The following is a 20,401-nucleotide window of genomic DNA, read 5'->3' on the forward strand; positions in this document are numbered from 1 at the left end:
ATGAACTATTAGTTGCAGGTCTGCAGTTACGAGTTAATTCATTTGCCACTTTAAGACAGATAGATTCAAACGAGGAGATTACTTGCTTCCCCAAAGCATGTTGATCTCCGCAGATTTCTAGATCCATAGCCGCCTCAGAAGTAATAGTATTAAAAACTCCTCTGGAATTATCTTGCTCCAGTTTAACCGTCTCCCCTGGTCTTTTGTCCTCACTTCCGCAACCATCACGGATGGCATGGATGTATTTAAAAAAGAGAAACCATCAACCAGTTCGATTGCCACTGGGTTGTGGTCGCTAAAAGTTGACTGTATAGCGTTTTAAAATACGACACAATTTAAAAGGCCGGGAGAAAGAAATATGTAGTCAATTATTGTGTTACTATCTCTACCTATAAATGTGGGAACCCGTGTCCTTTGATCGGAGAAGCCTGGGTCAAACAGATCATTTTCGGATAAAAGTTTCTCCAGTGCTTCCCCCTTTTTTGAGTGCTCAAAGTGTTGTGGGGATGAAAAATCTGGCCCATCAATATCAATTAGCAAACAATTATGACTACATAAGTGCACATTAAAATCACCTAACAAGATGTAGTGACAAAAAGTGGTTTGCTTTAGAATATAGGTGTTTAAAAAATTTGACAACCAAGTCAAATGGATATTCGGCGAGTCCCCTTGCTGGGAATTATAACAATTCACTAGCAATAATTTCATACTGTTAGCGAATTTAAATTCCAAAATAAGAAAATTATTGGATGAACAGGGTATCCTAGTAGCTGATCCTCTTAGGTTCACCGATACCAAAACCATTAAGCCCCCTATAGCCCTCCCGGACGTTGATTTTTTTGCTGGAACAAAATGGGACGTAAAACCGTCCAACCAAAAGTCACAGTCAATTTCCCAGGTCTCTTGAAAAGCCATGATATCATAGTCCCTCAAGAAACTTAACCAGGAGGGATTATCTCTCTTGGAACGTATGCCCGCCACATTCCATGTTACCATCTTAAGGTTAGCCCCCTTTGAGTTCCTATTTATCAATGGGCTACAATTGATACCAACGGGATTCATGGATACTTGATCGTTTTCCTGAAGCTCCAAACCGGAGCGAAACACATCCCCGGTACCCCAGTAGCCTCTCGTCAATCACACAAATCCAGGGAAGAAAATACCTCAAAACGATTTTGAGTAGGAATAGTGGGCCCAAAATTAAGGAAATTTTCATCTACTGAGCCCTGATCGAAAAACGGCATTGGTGTGATCGATGGTCTATAGGTTCTCAAGTTTAGGCTGTGTAGGGGAACACTAGGGGGGAGATTATAAAAGAAACCAAGAGGACGCACCTGTATGCTGTTTACATCTTGTACCAATGTGGCAGCCCTCAATAAGACTGTAGCCACATGCTGTGGGTATCTAAAGTTAACTATTATACAGGATTTACTCGAAGGGCCAATCCAATTCACTCGTCTAGTACTTAGAATTTCATTATCAAGACTAAACGGAAATCCACACTTTCTGTGCAACCAGGAAACAGTTTTGTGTTTAAGGGAATCATGAGTTTCCTTGTGCATAGGAGCTGAATGGCTATCCTGGGGTGGTACATTAGTTAAAATCACAACAAACGGGGAACATGCCGGGGGTAGATTTATAAACTTACTTTTCTTTGTCTCCTGGCTGTTCAGTGACGCAACCATCCCAGTAGGGGCTGATGTGGCAGTTCTTTGTGCAAAGATGGGCTCAGATATAACTGGAACTGGAGTGTTAGAAGGCAGAGGGGGATGATGCTGGATAGCTAATCTGGCTACATTCTCCTGCCCGGCTACTCCCATCGACTTGATGTTACTATCCAACAATTTTAGATGTTTAGTTAGCAATCCTCCTAGCTTCTTGACCTCATCGGCCATGGTGTCTAGTTTCTGAACTAGGGGTTGCACTAACTGCTTTAATTTAGCATCAATTATATCCTCCAGGGAACGTAAAAGCACGGACATTTGATCCGGGTAAATTGAGCTGTTTCCAACATTACTGTCTATCGGGGTCTCATCTAAATTAGCCTGTACAGGTTCGGCAATCTCGACCCTTTTTCTAGACTTCTCCCCCCCCTTTTTGTTATACTGCTTTCTACAGTTCCTCACTGGCCTAGCATCATGAATAACTTCATCAAAACTTTCACCCGAAATAGGTGTATTACACACCAACAGATCCTTATGGACCTGGGCTGTAACCATTGAAACAGCTGAAGCGGCTGGGTCACCGCTAACATAATCTTCCGGGTTCACTATGGGGATCTGGGGAACATTGGGACTCTGTAAGGGACTGTCCATTCCCAAGGAGGCCCTACGATCGCTATTTATTTTGTTAACCTTTTTCACAAGGTAGTTATCAAGAGGGCCAGACCCCGAGGTACATGTGTCCTTAGATCCTGTAGGCATTCTGAACATTAGTTGTTATGTTTAGTAATAACAGCAGTAAAAAACAATATATCTCGCTAGCACCAACAAGACAGTATCAAATAATGGTGCTTTACCTACAACGGAGAACACCTCAAAGGCCTGATAATCCCACACGGGAAACAAAGAGGGTGGCCCAGCCCAGCCACGGCCAGTCCCGGACTGACACAGACTGTCCGCCCTTTGTCCGGGCTTCGTCCGGCGCGTACCGCTCGCGTACCGCGTAGCGGAAAATGCTACGTCTTTTATAGAGCGTCCTACAGCAGTCGGGCAGGTGGGCGGGGCAAAGCACAGGTGCTAGTCCACACGGGCTCCTGGGATACGGAGTCCCGTGTAGTGCCTTTACCCGCGGTGGCGCCTCCAGGCGCAGCGACAAAACCGATGCCCCCTCCTCCGGCAACAACAGCAAAGAAAACCAGCCGCCCTGCTCCAGGTGAGTTTTCAGTGGCGAAGCGGGACCCGCGCCAGCGGGTTCCGCGAGGTCTTTTAAGGGGGCTGGGGCTGGTGGGCGGGGCAAAGCACAGGTGCTAGTCCACACGGGCTCCTGGGATACGGAGTCCCGTGTAGTGCCTTTACCCGCGGTGGCGCCTCCAGGCGCAGCGACGAAACCGATGCCCCCTCCTCCGGCAACAACAGCAAAGAAAACCAGCCGCCCTGCTCCAGGTGAGTTTTCAGTGGCGAAGCGGGACCCGCGCCAGCGGGTTCCGCGAGGTCTTTTAAGGGGGCTGGGGCTGGTGGGCGGGGCAAAGCACAGGTGCTAGTCCACACGGGCTCCTGGGATACGGAGTCCCGTGTAGTGCCTTTACCCGCGGTGGCGCCTCCAGGCACAGCGACGAAACAGATGCCCCCTCCTCCGGCAACAACAGCAAAGAAAACCAGCCGCCCTGCTCCAGGTGAGTTTTCAGTGGCGAAAACTCATACCACATTCATTCCTCATCTAAAAAAAATCCAACATGATATGCTCAAATACAAAGAAACAGGACGTAATATAGTGTGGGGACCAACAACAAAAGCCAAGCAAGTTGGGTCTCTTTTTTTAGAAGAATATATATAAATCAATTTGTTCACATGTCTCAATGGAAACAATAATCATTCAGAGTATACAACATCCTAAGTTGGATGGAAAGGTCCTTGCGTCCTGTTGGGAAACATTGCGCAGATGCGCATTTCAGTGTAGACCAACAGTCCAGGTCGTACCTTCTTCAGGGCGATGATGTTGTTGGTCTAATGTCAAAACAGAACTTTATTTGACGTTGTTCAGCTTCAGCCAAAGATATTTGGTTTCTAGATAACACGTGCGAGGTCAGAAGCTAAACCTGTGTCTTTATAGATGGTGTTGCCGAAATACCTCCAGAACCAGCAGCTCTGGAAGCCCGCCAGACTGCCGCGTGTTCCAACTTGTAGTTCACACCACACTCCTTCCACATTGCAGTCAAGTATCCTGACATGAAGTTGGCACCTCTGTCAGAAATGACCTCCTTTGGAAAGCCCACTCTGGAGAATACTCCAAGCAGGGCCCTTGCCACAACAGGAGCTGTTGTGGTCCTCAGGGGAATTGCTTCTGGGTACCTGGTGGCATGGTCCACTATCACCAGTATCAATCTGTGCCCAGATGCTGTTTGTGGGTCCATTGGTCCTACAATATCTATGCCCACTCTTTCAAAGGGGACCCCCGCCACAGGTAGTGGTATGAGGGGGGCCTTTGTGGTGCCACCTGATTTGCCACTGGCTTGGCAGGTGACACAGGAGCGACAAAACTCCTTGGCATCTTCTGACATATGGGGCCAGTGAAAGTGAGGGACAAGCCTGTCGCAAGTCTTGTTCTGGCCTAAATGTCCTGCAAGGGGAATATCATGGGCCAAGGTTAGAAGGAAGCCTCTGAACTTCAGTGGTATGACCAACCTCCTGGATGCACCAGGCTTGGGGTCTCTAGCCTCTGAGTACAGTAGCCCTTCATCCCAATACACTCTATGGGTACCTTGAGCATTCCCTGCAGCCTCAGCAGCAGCCAGCTGTCTGAGGGGTTCAAGAGAGGGGCAGTCTAATTGAGCCTGCCTCAGATCTGCCCTTGAAGGTCCCCCTGTCCCAAGAAACTCAACCTGATCAGGTTCAAGTTCTTCCAGGACAGTTCCTTCAGGGCTCTCAGAATCATCCTCCTGGGAGGGCTGATCCACCACCTGAGGCAGGGGGGAAGGCACAGCCTTAACCCTACTGCTCTTTCTCTTGGGTTGTGTCTGGTCCATAGTTTCAGGATCCAGCACTTGTTCAGTGGTGCACTTTTTGGCCTGTGACCTGGTCACAGCAAGGACATGTGCATCTATCCCCAGCATTTCTGCATCGGTCCTATACTCCACTTCAGACCAAACTGAAGTTTCAAGATCGTTGCCCAGTAAACACTCTACAGGAAGGTCTGAACTAACAACAACTTTCTTGAGGCCAGTTACCCCTCCCCAGGAGAAGTTAACAATAGCCACACTATGGGAGGTAGTGGCATTGCTAGCGTTGGTCACTAGGTAATTCTCACCTAGTATGATCTGTCCAGGGTCCACAAAAGCAGGTGTCACCATTGTGACACTAGCCCCAGTGTCCCTGTAGGCCTGAGCCATTCTTTGGTTGATAAAAGGAGTCTGTCTGTACTTGCCCAGGTTACTGGGGCCTACAGTAGAGGACAAAGCCAAGTCCCCATCACAGATCAGAACAGCCTGAGTAGGTATTCTGACTAGGCCAGAATCCTCCTCAGTTCCCAGGGTTATCCCTACTACACCCTTTTGCTGGGAACCACCACTTACAGCTGAACTAGGGGGTACAGTTGCCTTAGGGGCAATGGTGGCTGGGGGCTTATCCTTTTTGGTGCACTCACTAAACCAATGTGAGTTGGACTTACAATAGTTGCACCATGGTTTCTTTTGGCCTTCTTTCTTTTTATCCTTTTTGGGACCACCCTCCCCCTGAGCCTTTTGGGGGCCTGGTGAAGACTTCTGGTCTTTTTGTTTCTGATCTTTATCCTTCTGGTCTGCCTTTTTCTGATCACCGCCCTGGTTCTGGTTTTTCTGCTTAACTCTAGTCCTGACCCATCTATCTGCCTTCTTTCCCAATTCTTGGGGAGAAGTCAGATCAGAATCAATCAGGTGTTGATGCAATAGCTGGTTTTGACAGTTGTTAAGTATTTGTTCTCTCATGATCAAATTATACAATCCTGTATAGTCCTTAACCTTACTTCCCATTAGCCAGCCTTCCAGAGCCTTAGTGGCACAATCTACAAAGTCAGTCCAGTCCTGAGTCTGTGTCTTCTGGGTATCCCTGAACAACAACCTGTATTGTTCAGTGGTTAGGCCAAACCCATCAATCAGAGCACTCTTCAGGACAGTGTAATTATCTGCATCCTCATCACTAACTGTGAGGAGCTTGTCTCTACCTTTCTCAGAGAAGGAGAGCCACAAGATAGCTGCCCACTGACTTTGGGGTACCTGCTGTACTTTGCAAGCTCTCTCCAAAGCAGTTATCCATTTGTGGATGTCATCCCCACACTTGTAGGGAGGGACAATCTTGCTCAGGTTTCTATTATCATAGTGCCTGTCTCTATCCTTAGGGATATTGCTGCCACCAGTGGGTTCTGACGCACTTAACATTTGCTCTCTAGCCAGAGCAAGCTTCTCCTTGGCAAGGGCAAGTTCTTCCCTCTGAATCCTCAGATTAGCTTCCCTCATTCTGGCTTCATGTTCCTTTCTCTCAGGGGAAGTCATCCCCCTGTGAGAGGAAACACTAGGGATGCTAGAGACATGGGAGTGGATGGATTCCCTTGAAGGGGATCTGTCCCTCCTGCTTCTCTGTGTAAGCCCACTTGGGGGTCTGTATGGGGGGACCCCATGCAAACTCCCATGTAAGCTTAGGTTAGCCTGGCTAAGTCTTCCTACTTGGCCCTGGCTGTCTACCTCTTCATCTGAAGTCCCATCTGACTCCTCTGTGGTGGGTAGACCCTCCTTTGTACCTAGGGTACCTGCCTGTGAGGCTTTAAGAGCATCATACTCCTCTAGGAGTTGTCTCAACTGAAGGAGGGTAGGGTTTGCACCCTGTTTTATTCCTCTGGAGGTACACAATTGTCTCATCTCCTGGAATGTTAGGGTATCATATCTAGAGGAGGTCTTCTGCAGACCTGACCCTCCTGAGAGAGCATCTAATTGATCTCCTCCCAGAGACATGATCTAGTGAGGGTGTGGTGTGTGCACCTACCTACACTAGTTGTTTCTACTAAACCTCTCTGGTAGTTGTAGTCAGGGTGTGTTACTCCCTTCAACCTACAACCACTAAGTCCAGTAGGACTTAAGTATTATAATCTATGTTATATGTACCTAAACAATATCTGTGTGATCTTTCAATTTAGTATCTCAAGATTACAATGGTATTACAACAGCAAGCTCAGATCCCAACCGCTGCTCACCAATGTGAGAAGTTGGCCTGATGTATGATGTCACTAGTTCTAGTGTACACCTTATATCAGTCCAAATACCCTTATGGTGATTGGTTGTAAAGTCAACCTTATAGACCAGCTATCCTAGTGGTAGCATGGACAAGAGCAGTCTTAGGCTAAACTCTGAATGGCATGTGAAGCCAGCTGTGATACCATATATAATCCCTTGAATACCAAATGAAAGGACACCACAACAGATATATATATAAAATAAAGTGTATTTATTCTAGACAAACCCTCAGCACTCTTTATGAGATTAGAGGTAAGTACAACACAGTCTTATTTATGCATACATTAAGTCACACAGGTAAGTAATACAGTTCGGCCCTAGGGGCCACGCAAACCATATACTAAGCAAGTGGTATAAGGACCACTGTCACGGAAATAGGATAGGCCTAGGCCTAGGGAATCGCTGGGGCTACACTATACTACCAAAGGTTAGGAAGTGGGAGGCCCACGGGATTCAGGTGCAGAGTGGAAACACTCACGCGTAATGCGTAAAAGTCACTAGCAATAGTACAGTTTAGAAATAGATAGATTTAGGACACTTCCGGAGTAGCTAGGAAGTCGAGACTTGAAAACTAGACACTAGGATAGTCACTATCCTGATGAGCACCGGAGTACCCAAGTTACCTAGCCCACAGGCTGAGGGTGCATAGGGGTGAAGTTGCGTCGGGTTTCGTCGTCGACTCCTATGGATGCCTGAAGAAAGATGCTGACATGCAGTCAGTGAAGAGTGTCCGGTGGATCCCAAGGCTGGGATCAGGAAGAAAGGATACCTGCAAGCAGAAGGGACAGAGTCAAGGTCACTAGCCAGTGACCACGTGGAACCAGGAAGGAACCAGGCGATGTCGTGAAGATTGCAGGTGAAGGTGAAGCTTGTCGCTGCAGCCACGAGGACCAGGGAACGTCGAGGACGACCAGGACCAGGAGGCGAGCTGTCCCACGAAGGCTCTTGCTGTCGGTGGCGTCGAAGTTGGACTAGGACTCACCAAGCCTTGGCAAGCGGAACCCACGAAGAACGGAGGACTTGCTTCTGGTGCAGACCAGGAAGGTCTGGGGTGCTTCTTCTTTGCAGAGAAGCGGGAGCCAGTCTGGAGGAGCCAAACCAGCGCTAAAGATTTCAGGGTGCGTCGTCTCAAAGGCCACTAGCCAGCGGGCAAGCAACCGGACAGACGCGGCAAGCAGGAAAATGCAGAAGGGCCCCACGCAGGACTCGTGGAGTGTGGGGGGCTGATCTTCGGTGCAGATGGTGCTTGGGGTTGGGGCTTCTCAATCCCCGGTGCACAACTTCGAGGGTGCCTCAGAAGCTGCGCTTGAAGATACTAGCCACTTTTCCCAGGTAGCCGGTCCCACGTCTCTCGTCGCCTCCACGGATCTCAGCACGGCTGTGGATGTGGATCAGGGTCGGAGAAGTCTGGAAGTCAAGGCTCTGGTCGGGCTCTGCAGTCGGTCCCTCGTAGAACTGGAGCAAAGCAAAGGGTAGTCTCTTGATGGTGCCTGTTTGCACAGGGTAGCCACTCCTTGGCCACAAGGGAGATTCTTCAGTCTTCTTCTTTCGTCGAATGTCGAAGGTCCAGAGTTTCTGTTCAAGTTGCAGGTTCAGGATAATCTAAAGTCTTGAGGCCCAACTCCCACTCTTATACTAATCTGGGGGGCTGGGATACCTGCTAGGTCACGCCTTATGGGTGGGACCTGGGAGGGGGTGGTTACACCCACTTCCCTTTGTCCAGTTTCGCGCCAGAGCTGGGGCTGGAGTGCCCCAGCGCCGGTTTGAACTGGACTATGCAAGTAACACCTTGTGTGCCCCAGGCATGTCTCATTCCTTTCAGCCCACCCTGCCCCAATACACTAAAGGCTGTCTGGGGAGGTGCTAGCACCTCCCCAAGCAGGAAACCTATTGTCCAGGCCTCCCTGGCTGGGATCACTCCCAGCAGCAGGAGGTCAGACTTGTGTCGTGGCAGCAGCATCCATTTTGTGATGCTGAGGCTTTGTCAGAGGCTAACAGTGAAGTATGATTTTAACATGTCTTTCCCTCTAGAAGGGGGGAATAATATCCTCATGTCCAGAAATGGTATGGGGGTATTATTCCACAGTGTTAGACACCTTACACGACATGTTTCGATAAAGCCAAACCATAGTTACCATAACCGTTTAAGATTATAAGGCACTTTAAGAGTATATGGTAGGCTATATCATAGAACAGCTATAAGGACATGGTTCCGTAAGATGCAGACAGGCTCAGCTCATGCTAGAGCACCATCTCACATGTTACCAAGCATTCTGCCTCCAGGATTGTTAAGGCCTGCCATAGGAGTGACTGATAGGTACACATGTGTCTATATGTAAACTAGGTATAGGAATACTACACCTAAGCAAGGGGTGATTACACGACCTTGCCCCAGCTGAGTGATCAGCCAGTTGTGTCAAAATGGAAGGCCAGGCCAGGGGTGGCATAATGCATGCTGCAGCCCCTGGTAGGCCTAGGGTACACCTATGCCCTGGGTACCTAGGGTACACTGTACAGGGGCCAATAAGGTGATCCTATCCAAATGGGTTATGCACCTAAAGTACATAGTATTAATTTAGAGAGAGAACAGCAGGGCTGTGGGTCTGATTAGCAGGCCCACAGCCACATCTAAGTCGAAAACCAGTAAAGCAAAAGCAAAAAGTGGGGGTGAACATAGAAAGCAGACCCTACTCTCCTACACCCAGTACTTCAGTTGGCGCCCAACGTGGGGCAATTTCAGCGGTACCGGTCCAAGCCAGAGGTTCGTGAGGAGCTTCGTGTGGAAATTCCGGAGGAAGGCCGCCACTTCATCGACCCCTGCATGTCAACGTGGTCCGAAAGTCTTTTCTGCGAGGTTCTCCGCGTCCCGACGGCTACGAAGGACTGCTGCCCTGATTAATCGCCCTGTTTTGGACCCTTGACGATTTGGTAGAGCGAAACAATTGAGAGAGTCTTCTGGTGACGCCATCGATCATCGATACCTCAGTTAAGTATAAGTGGAGCGTCTCCCAGTTTGTTTGGTATCCTTCGGGAATTTGGTATCCTTCGGGATCGCTTTGATTTGGAACTTGCAAGTGCCAAAGCCAGAGGACTCGTGTATTCACGAGATTATCTTATTCGATAATCCTTTGAAGTTTGAAACTAGATTAGTGAGCGAAGATGCCTGGTTCTAGTATATTTGGAAATTTGTTTTGTTTGGGTTGTAGAAAGGACTCCCGATTGGAGGATTCGTGTCCGGTTCCTCCAATTGGAACTCCAACTTATGAACTTTATGTGAAACATGGCGTGGGCCCCATTACGTATAATGAAGTATGGGTCCGATACACCAGGAAGGATGGTGTTTTAAAATGGCCCCAAAATGGTAGTTTCGACACAGAAATCCTAGATAACTTAGAAGTTAAATTATTTAAGAAGAAAGCCCGGCCGGCGATGTTTGATTCTTTTCGCCTATGGCGAAAGGAAGCCAAACTGAAAGAAATTAAATTGGCAAAGAAAAATAAAAGAGAGAGAGGTATGTTGATAATGCAAGCCGCTGTGCAGTTTAAAGATAATGAAGAGGATCAAATGAATGAGCAGTTGCACAGGCAACGCAAACTAGTTATTGATAAATGTTACCCAGTTTTGCCGCCCCTCCAGCAAGGTACATCAAAAGAAAAGGAGAAAGATCCCCTGATGGCACATTTGTTAAGTTCGCCACCCCCGTATGCGCAAAATGCTACAGCACCTCCACAACCTCTAAATGCACAGCCTGCAGTTAATTTGCCGCAAGCCTTCCCACAGCCGCCAGCTCCCCCTCAGCTGGCTCCTATCCCTACAGCGCAGCCCTCTCAAGGGCCGCCAATTCCGTTACCTGCCTCCTCTGCGCTTCCTGCAACTTTGCCTAGTACATCAGCTGCCTCCCTTGGCGCTCTTCCTGACACTGCCCCTGTACCTGTATCTGCACCCGTTTTTCTTCCCTCTGTCTTTCCCCCCGTTTTCGCCTCAACTTCTCCTTCTGCACGACAACGAATAGCTAGTGTAGTTACTAGTTTAATGTCGCCTCTCTTTGGGTCATCTAGTATGACCCCTGGTTTACAACGTAAGCAGTTGCATAGTCAGCTGCCTGATTCTGGAGAGAAAGAGGTATTAGACCATATGGCACGTAGGTGGATTGTTTTTTCTTCACTCTATGATGTGGAGTCAGTTGTTAATGTTTTTCACCAATGGGAAGCCCCAAAACAGAGGTATGTGTTTGAGAAAATGTGTGAATTCCTCTGTGAGGAATTGGAAGATCATGGTTCAAACTCAAACCGCAGGAGTTGTGCCAAGTGCGATTTGATTTTGGAAAAGGTACAATTGTGGGTCCCGACATAGATAAAGCAGTTGCGACTTTACTGTCCTTCAGGAATGATGATTGTCAACAATCATTGTTCGAACAGGATTTTCCTGTGGGGAAAAAGGTAAAAGCGCGCCAATATCCAATGCGTGAGGTCCCTCCAGTTTGGAGGCCTGGTGATGCTACTGCTGTTCCACCTGTTTTGCCACATTTTCAGCGTGTTTGGGTACATGTCCCATGGAAGCGTTCTGAAGTGTTAGCGCTTAAACAGACATTGCCTGACCCCCGTAAAAACCCTTCAGGATATTATAAGGAGTTATCACAGACTGCAGAATCGTGTGTCATGAATCTAGCTGACATAGATATGTTGTTCGGGATGGTTGTTCCACAGCCTTTATGGGGATCCATTCGTAATGTAGATCACGTTGCAGAATTGGGTAACACATGGGCTAATATCATTGCCGCAGACACTAGACAAGTTGGTGGGGCAAAACCTGAGCCCCTAGTAGCAGAACTCCCTGGTAGAATTATTACCTACATGAAAACTTTAATGCCCGCGATGCGTGTGAATTGGGATAAACTATTGGCATGCAAACAGAAGAAAGATGAAACGGTGTCTGATTTCTTCACTAGGTTTGAAGAAACATTTATCGACCACAGTGGTCAAGACATGAGTACTGAAGGTGGCCAACGGTTATTTGTTGATAAATTTGTGCATAATTTGCTTCCCGAGTTGTGTAAGAAATTAAAAGATTCAGAGAGTTCTTGGGCTGTTTCCTCTTCAGCGCAAATACTGGCCACTGCACAGTATTACGAAAATAGGGATAAAGATGAGAAGGATAGAGCAGACAAGAAAACGAAGGAATTAAAGACGAAGGTTCTGTTACAACAGGCCTACCCACCGCGTGGTAGTCAGAGTAACTATCAGCAAACTCAACAGTTTCAGAGAAACATGCAAAGGTTCGAGTATTCCCAACCGCGTGTTCCTGTAGGTCCCAATCAATGTTCGTATTGTAAAGAGGAAGGTCATTTTAAGTATAGTTGTCCTAAATTGTTGCAGCGTACTAATAATGCGTATGGCGCAAGAGGTAGAGGTGGTCAGCAAGCTCCTAGAGGCAGAGGGCGTGGAAATGTTCCCCAGAACGTGCGTCCTCTTCCGCCTCAAAATACGATAAATAGCTTTGATCAGCAAGCCAATGCAACTGGTAATACAGCTCAGTACTATAATAATGACTATTATGCAGAAGACGACAATGTGGAAGGTAATGATTACTAGGACAGCCATAGACAGAGAGAGGGAGTTGTTTCAGTGCCAGTGGATCAGAGTGGACCGTATGTTAAGGTGACTACAGCGGGTGTGTCAGAGCCCTTTCTGCTGGATACTGGTGCTGCAAAGAGTTCAATTATGCATTCAAAACTCCCTGGCGCGCCTTTGTCTGGCGAAATGAATGTTTCAGTAGGTTTTTCTGGCGCCCCGGTTAGGAACCCGATTTCTAGTCCTATGCCCCTTTCTGTTGGACCTTGTGAGCTAAAAGCACCCCTCATCCTAACGACAGGTTGTGGTGAAAATCTGTTAGGGTTGGATTTGTTAAAAAGATTGCATGCGACACTATATTGTTCTCCCTCAGGAGTACAACTTACATTGGGTAAGGAACTGATTTCCCCAATGTATTTGTCGAAGAATAAATTGCCGGCTGAATTGTCATCCCTTCCGGATGTCCTTTGGGCTACTGGTCCCAATGATGTGGGTCTCTTGGAAATACCGCCATATGTGGTCACTTTAAAGGCCAATGTCAGATTGCCACGCATTCCCCAGTACAAGATCTCCAATGAAGGTCAGAAAGCGTTGTTAGCAATTATCAGTGATTTGATTAAAAAGGGTGTTATTGAAGAGACCAGAGGCAACGTTTGCAATAGTCATGTTTTACCTGTTTTAAAACGTACGGACCCTTCTCAGCCACCTGTTTACAGGTTTGTGATTGATCTTAGAGAGGTCAATAAAATAGTTGTGCCACAGTTTCTAGTTGTCCCCGATATAACTGCCTTGTTAACTATGATTCCAGCCTCCGCTGCATGGCTCTCAGTGATCGATTTAAAGAATGCTTTCTTTAGCATCCCAATTGCAGAGGAGAGCAGGAACATTTTTGGCTTCAGTTTAGGAGGTCGAAGCTTCCGCTTTAAACACGCTCCACAGGGCTACTGTGAAAGTCCATCAATATACAGTCAGGCTTTAAAGGCGCAGCTTGATGCACTTGTTTTACCTAGTGGTGCTACCCTTATTCAGTACGTTGACGATTTGCTAATCGCCGCGGATACTGAAAAGATTTGTAAAGAAGCTACATTGTCATTGTTGCGTCATTTGTCTGCCTTTCATCACAAAGTGTCTCTCTCAAAACTGCAATATTGTCGACAAGAAGTGACCTACTTAGGTCATCTCTTATCGAAGGAGGGAAGGAAACTGACCCCAGAAAGAATTCAAGCCATTGCACAATTGAGCGTGCCAAGAACACAGAGAGAAGTGCGTGCTTTCTTGGGCATTACTTCATACTGTAGGCACTGGATCCCGAGTTTTTCTTTGCTGGCAAAACCTTTGTTAGCATTAACCTGTAAAAATACACCGAATCCTGTCCCATGGTCTGAAGAGTGTCAGAAAAGTTTTTGGGAATTGCGTAATGCATTATGTTCAGCTCCTGTGTTGGGTACCCCTGACTACAGCAAGCCTATTACATTGTATGTTCATGAAAAGGAAGGTTGCGCATTATCAGTGTTAACACAGCCTTTTGGCGACAGACCGCGTCCATGCGCATATTTTTCGTCAACTTTGGACCCGGTAGCGAGGGCATTGCCAAGTTGTTTGAGAGCTACAGCCGCAGCAGCTGTGTCTATTCGACAGTCTGCTGGACTAGTGATGAATAACACATTGATTATAATGGTTCCACATGCTGTGGACACATTGTTAAACCGGACCAAGACACAGCACTTAACTAGTGCTCGATTGTCAGGGTATGAATTGACACTGTTGGCAAACCATATACACATAAGGAGATGCAACACATTGAATCCAGCTACATTATGGCCGATTCCAGCAGACATAGATGAGATTGAGCAGCATGATTGTCTGTTCAGAACAGATGAAGAGACGAAAGGGAGAGTGGATCTTAAAGATACTCCCCTAACTGAGTGTGATGGTACCTTATGGGTGGATGGTTCGTGCTTCAAGCTTCCGAATGGTCATACGACTGCTGCATATGCTATCACGACTTTGCACACGATTGTTGAGACTGCACGCATACCACATAATTCGGCTCAAGCAGCAGAACTAATTGCCCTTACAAGAGCATGCGTGTTGTCTGAAGGAATGAAAGTGAACATATATACTGACAGTCAGTACGCCTTTGCAGTGGCCCATAGTTTTGGGCGCTTGTGGAAAGAACGTGGGTTCCTGACTTCGCATGGAGCTAAAATTCAGAATGGTCAGTTGGTGAATGATCTCCTTGAGTCACTGACCTTACCGTTACAAGTTGCGATTATGAAATGCAGTGCACACAAGAAGGTCACTGATGATGTTGGTCGTGGTAATGCATTTCGTGACGAAATCGCGAAAGAAACAGCAAAAGATGTGAAGACTCGAATGTATGTTGCAGGCCCTGCAAGATGGGTTGGTGATGTTGGAATGTGTGAAGACACGTTAGAGAGTGTGAAGTCCCTTCAAGCTGAAGCCACAGAGAAAAATTGAGTATGTGGAGAGAGAGTAACGGTAAATTGGATGAGAATGGTTGTTGGGTTGATTTGTCAGAACATCGGCGATGGTTGTTACCTGATGCATATGTGCTTCCAGTGGTTACGATGGCACATGGAATGGCACATATCAGTGTGAAAGGAATCTGTAAGTTGTTGGCTCCAGTATGGCAGAATGCTGGAATTCCCAAGTGTGCAGAGAATGTGGTCAAGAATTGTATGGTATGTTTGAAATACAATCCTGGTAGGGGAACCCCGACTCCAGCTGGTCATTTTGCGCCTCCATCATATCCATTTGAGGTTTTGCAGCTAGATTTTATCCACATGGAAAGGTGCAACAATTTGAAATATGTACTGGTTATTGTTTGCGCTTTTTCAAGATGGATAGAAGCATATCCCCTAAAAGACAACACTGCTTTATCAACAGCCAAAGCCCTTGTGAAAGAATTTTTCCCTAGGTTTGGAATGCCAAGAATGGTGTGGAGTGATAATGGGAGTGAATTTGTAGGTCGAGTGATGAAGAATGTGTGTGAGGGACTGGGCATTAAGCAGAAGTTCCACGCTGCAAATCACCCCCAATCAGCTGGATTAGTAGAGTGCTACAATGGCACTCTGAAACTTAAATTGGCCAAAATCCAGGCGAGCTCCGGTCTTAAATGGCCTGACGCTCTGCCTTTAGCACTCCTATCAACAAGAATGACTGTGCATTCACGAGTGGGACTTAGCCCATATGAGATCATATTTGGCCGCCCGGCCAATGTATGGGGTGTGCCAAGACCGACAAAATTCAGTGAAATCGAACATCCAATACTGCTTGACTATCTGTATAAATTGACGGCTAAATTGCGTGTTTTACACCAACAGGTGCACGATACTCTGCCCCAGGCCTCTGAAGCCCCAGGACACCCTATCGACCCTGGATCGTGGGTGCTTATAAAAAATTTTAAACGAAAAAACAACGATGAGCCCCGTTGGGTCGGCCCTCACCTCGTACTTCTTTCGACAAGATCAGCGGTTCGAGTGAAAGGGAAAAAGAATTGGATACACGGCGCCCACTGCAAACAGATCCCTTTGCCCCTACCATATGACCGGTGGGTCCAGGAGGGTATCGCTGATTCTGAAACTGACACTGTCCCCCGTTTTATGCCATTTAGTGATGCACGTGTAAAGGGAACGACTTCAGAACGAGAAAGCGACGATATTTTGCAGGAAGCTGTGCCACCGTCAATTCGAATAGACACCACAGAGCCTGAACTCTTGTTTCAAGACCAGACAGTACCTGGCCGAATTCGCTATAACTTGAGGCCAAGGCCTATGGAAAAATAAAAAATTCCCTTCCCTTACTATTTTTTGATATTATAGCTCTCCCATCTGAAGGACTTTTTGATTTTTGTTTTTCGAACTACCATCCGGGTTCAGCTGCAGGGTCGCGGTGCCAAGACTTCGGGGTACAGGCCGAAGACGTTCGGTCCACGGTTCTGGTTGGTCTGGGGCGTTCCCTGGACTGACAGGCGTACTCCTTAGCAGAAGATACTCACCCGCCGCGAGCGGCACGATTAGAGGATGGAGTTTTTCAAGATGGAGAGACCCGCTGAGGAAATGAACTTTAAGACGAAAATATGTAAAATAATGAAGAGCAAACGTTTTGTATTATTATGTCTGTTTATACTATTTAGCATGATGGTGTTTACTGTAGGTTATGTATTCTTCTCCTCTCAAGTGCCATTTGCACCCACTGTACAGCCTATACCTCCTCCTACTGTCTCCTTGCACTCTTTCCACCCTCTGCCAGAACACAAACAAGCTAGACATTCTGAGTTTGTAAACAATTCATTTATTCAACTCCTACACCAGCACCAACTAGTTATGAATACAACCAATTGCTGGGTGTGTGGTTTGATGCCACATACCATTAACAAGGGTATCCCGTATCTAGTGCTGCCGTTTAGCTATAATGGATCGTCATGGGCATTCCAGACTATGTTTCTTTTTGCATTAGATGCCTACTCCCCGCGACAACCGCGTTCCATCAGACCTAGCACAAACAATAAGGCCTTAATGAAAGGAGTCGCTGATATGAGCAGAGATATCGACGCATACTCATCTATTCCCAAGGATGAATTGCGAGCTTATGTAGGTTGGAACGCGACGGGGTATAGCATTAGTCTGGGTGAAAAGCAGCGGAAAATTTCATCCCCAATTTGGGTCGTACCCCACATAGGTCGGTTCTGTTTACAAGGTAATGGTCAGAATCCAAGAGCTCAACTGGGGAAAAGTGACTGTACTGAAACGTACACTTTTCCATCACAGTTTTCCCCTGCGTTTTTGGCTGCCAAGGGTACATATTTTGTCTGCAATGACCGAGCATATACATGGTTGCCCCCTGATTTCTCGGGCACATGTTATATTGCAAATTTGCTACCCCCAACATTTACTGCTGCCTCTGATTATCACAAGACCAGAGTTGTGAGAGGCGTTTTTAGTCAGGAGGATACTGCCGGTCAGGAAGCGGGAGACTTCTTTTTGGGTTTCCTGCCGTTTTGGGGACCGATGGTCAATAGTAGGAACCTGAGACAACTGACTCGTGTGGTTGAATCCACTGTTAATGTAACGGCTGGTGCCCTTGGTAATTTGACAGCTGAGCTCCAAGCAGACCGCCTCATGACTTTGCAGAACCGTATGGTTCTAGACGTCATACTTGCAGACCGTGGTGGGGTATGTAAGGTCATCCAATCTAGCTGTTGCATTTTCATACCAGATAACGCTCCAACAGTTTATCAAGCGATCTCCAAACTGCATAAAATATCCGAATCTATACACGTGGATAAAGGAGATTGGTCATTGATGGGTTGGTTCTGGGAACTGATATCTGCCTGGGGATGGAAAATTCTGATGGTCATTGGAATGATCTTAGCCATTCTTTTCCTGTTCTGTCTGTGTGTACAGTGTGCTCCCGCGATATGTGGCCTCTGTGCTACATTATGTGTAAGGAAACCTGTATCGAGGGACGAGCTAAGTAATAGGATGATGCTACAGCAACATCTCCATGACCTTATGAATATAGACCTGGACACGGATTAATATGAGTATAGTTATTGCCTATGTAAGGGCAAAAGGAGGGTCTGTGGTACTTTAAAATTTGGGACCGCGTAGGAGGCATGGCCCTACCCTGCCTATTCCAGTAGCAGCGAACCGCGAATGGCCAATGCAGTATGTACAAGTGTTTTGCATAACGTTTCATCGATGGATTCACTTTGTATACGATATTACACACCGACTTCGTGGGTTCCATTTTGGAGCGGTAGCCATCTTATGGTTGCCCTCACATAGGCTGCGCATTAAGGACATGCACAGGCCTTCAGAACACATGTGCCTTCTATTTGACTTCTCTGTGACCTGTGCAATTTGGCTCCACCGCCCCAGGTCAGTCCGGTCTCACGAGCTCCCCGTCCTACAGTCACCTGTGATTAACATCAGGGTTTGACACACCATAAAGCCTTTTCTGCTGATATCTGATGAGGGATCTGAGCCTCGCTGGGTAAATAATTGTGGGCTGGCTGAACTGGAATGTGGGATGGTCATCATGACTCTGCCTTTTCGTTTGTAATGAATACATATGAATGACCATATCGTAAAACGAGGAATGTGTGCCTGAAGCATGATATTTTGTATATAAGGAGAAGGCCGTTTCTGTTAGTGGAAGCAGTCTCCTGAGAACATACATTGTGTTGTACTTCTCGGATACCTGTAATTGGTCTGCAGCCAATAAATACGATCTTTGACTTCACCTAGAAGACTCTGTGTTTCTGTGGGTCTGAAACAGGAAGAACTCGAAGTCTTCGGGTGTGTTCCCCTGCACCGCTGGGTTCTAAAAACCCAGTACTTCACAGGCAGTGCTGTTTGTGGATGTTGGTGAAATTTTCTAGTTGAAGTACTGGACAGTGTAGCCTGTAAATATAGGCTGCATTATCTGTCTTTGAATTCTCTCTTAAGTGTAGCTGCAGGTCTGCATGGCTTGACAATTTAAGAGATTATTTTTATTGCTCCGGGGTCCGCGCACATGGGCGGGACTATTCACTAGATTATGACTATACACAGAGATCCCCTACTACAGAATCTACTGTTACTCTACCCTCACTGTGGGACCGTTTACCCTTTTTTACACAATTGGATCCTTTTGTTTACAACATTTTGCCCTGATGAAGTTCCTTTAAAAGGAACAAAACGCGTTGGCTGTTGTCCTGTCATCAATTACATAAAAGAAGAATAAAAGATACTGAAAAGACTATATTGAACAGAGTGTGACCTCATCCTTGGTGCTCCCTCCATTTTCTACAAACTACTTATGACAAGACTACAGTGAAAACGAAATGCTGGTCTACTGATCTGCAGTGACTTGTTTGACCTCTTCAGTACAAAAAGCCTTGTAGTCCTGCTCTGAGAAAGATACAGGGGTAATCCTTCAGTACAATGGCAGCATTGCGACACTTACACTCAGATGAGGAGCTGGGCTTGGCTCAATGGTGAAACAGGATGGAGCAAGAGAGGTCTGGTCTTTCAAGGATCAGCATCTTCCAGCTGTTCCATGACCCTTCCCTGCAACCTGACAATAGAAGGTGTCTGAGACCTGAAACTGAAAAAAGAGTACTCGCGGCCATCGTCTCACTAATGGTGGGATTAGTGCAACCGTACTCTGACAGTCTAGTTCCAGGGACACCTCGTACTAACACTAGCACAAAACATGCAGAAGTGTCCTCTAATCAAGGGACGTAAACATCATTTGGGTCAGACCTTGCAATTGGTTGGACAAATGACATAAATGGATTAAAGATAGGTTGTTACAGTAGAAGCTCCCTGAGAAGAAGAAAAAAAGAGCAAAAACAAAATCCAAAAAGCCAGAGAAAGCAGTACTGATTCAAAATGTTCAAAACAAAAACCTGAAGTGGCAAGGGTGCACATACATGCAGGCCTGAAGCATTCATCTGATACATGCATACATGTATGCATAGTATGAGCCAGCAAAGCTATAATTTAACAACCAGTGAAGCAGTTTCAGCTCCTTCAGTTCGGTGACAAAGTGTCCACAAATTGAGAACGGAAGAGAGCCAGGGTTTAAAAGTATTCTGATCTGTCACTTCCCAAATAACCTGTAAAGTGACCTAAATCAGGGTGCTTCTTCTATAGTCAAGTTATCAATGAAGATTAATCTGTAATATATAACACATACAAAAGAAGTGGGGAAATGTGGCCAGAAAGAATGGCAAAGTTTACATTATGTATGTGAATTTGTATTTTAGTGCCTGAAAAGTAATCAATAAATGAAAACCTGAAATATAAATTAACCTATTCTTGTCAGCATCCTTTTGTGTGTACTGCATCTGTATAAGCAAAAATAAAAAATGACTGAATATCAAATGAAATGGAAACTA

At 46.5% G+C, this 20,401-nt stretch overlaps 1 protein-coding gene across 1 annotated transcript in view; it reads right to left on the reverse strand.

The window, feature by feature from the left end:
* WDR97 (WD repeat domain 97) overlaps nucleotides 1–20,401 on the reverse strand; it is a 619,749-nt gene that overhangs the window by 360,460 nt on the left and 238,888 nt on the right. The gene's annotated exons all lie outside the window — the stretch shown is intronic.

This window comes from Triturus cristatus, chromosome 5_1 (assembly GCF_964204655.1).
Source record: "Triturus cristatus chromosome 5_1, aTriCri1.1, whole genome shotgun sequence".
In the NCBI taxonomy this organism is placed as follows: domain Eukaryota; kingdom Metazoa; phylum Chordata; class Amphibia; order Caudata; family Salamandridae; genus Triturus; species Triturus cristatus.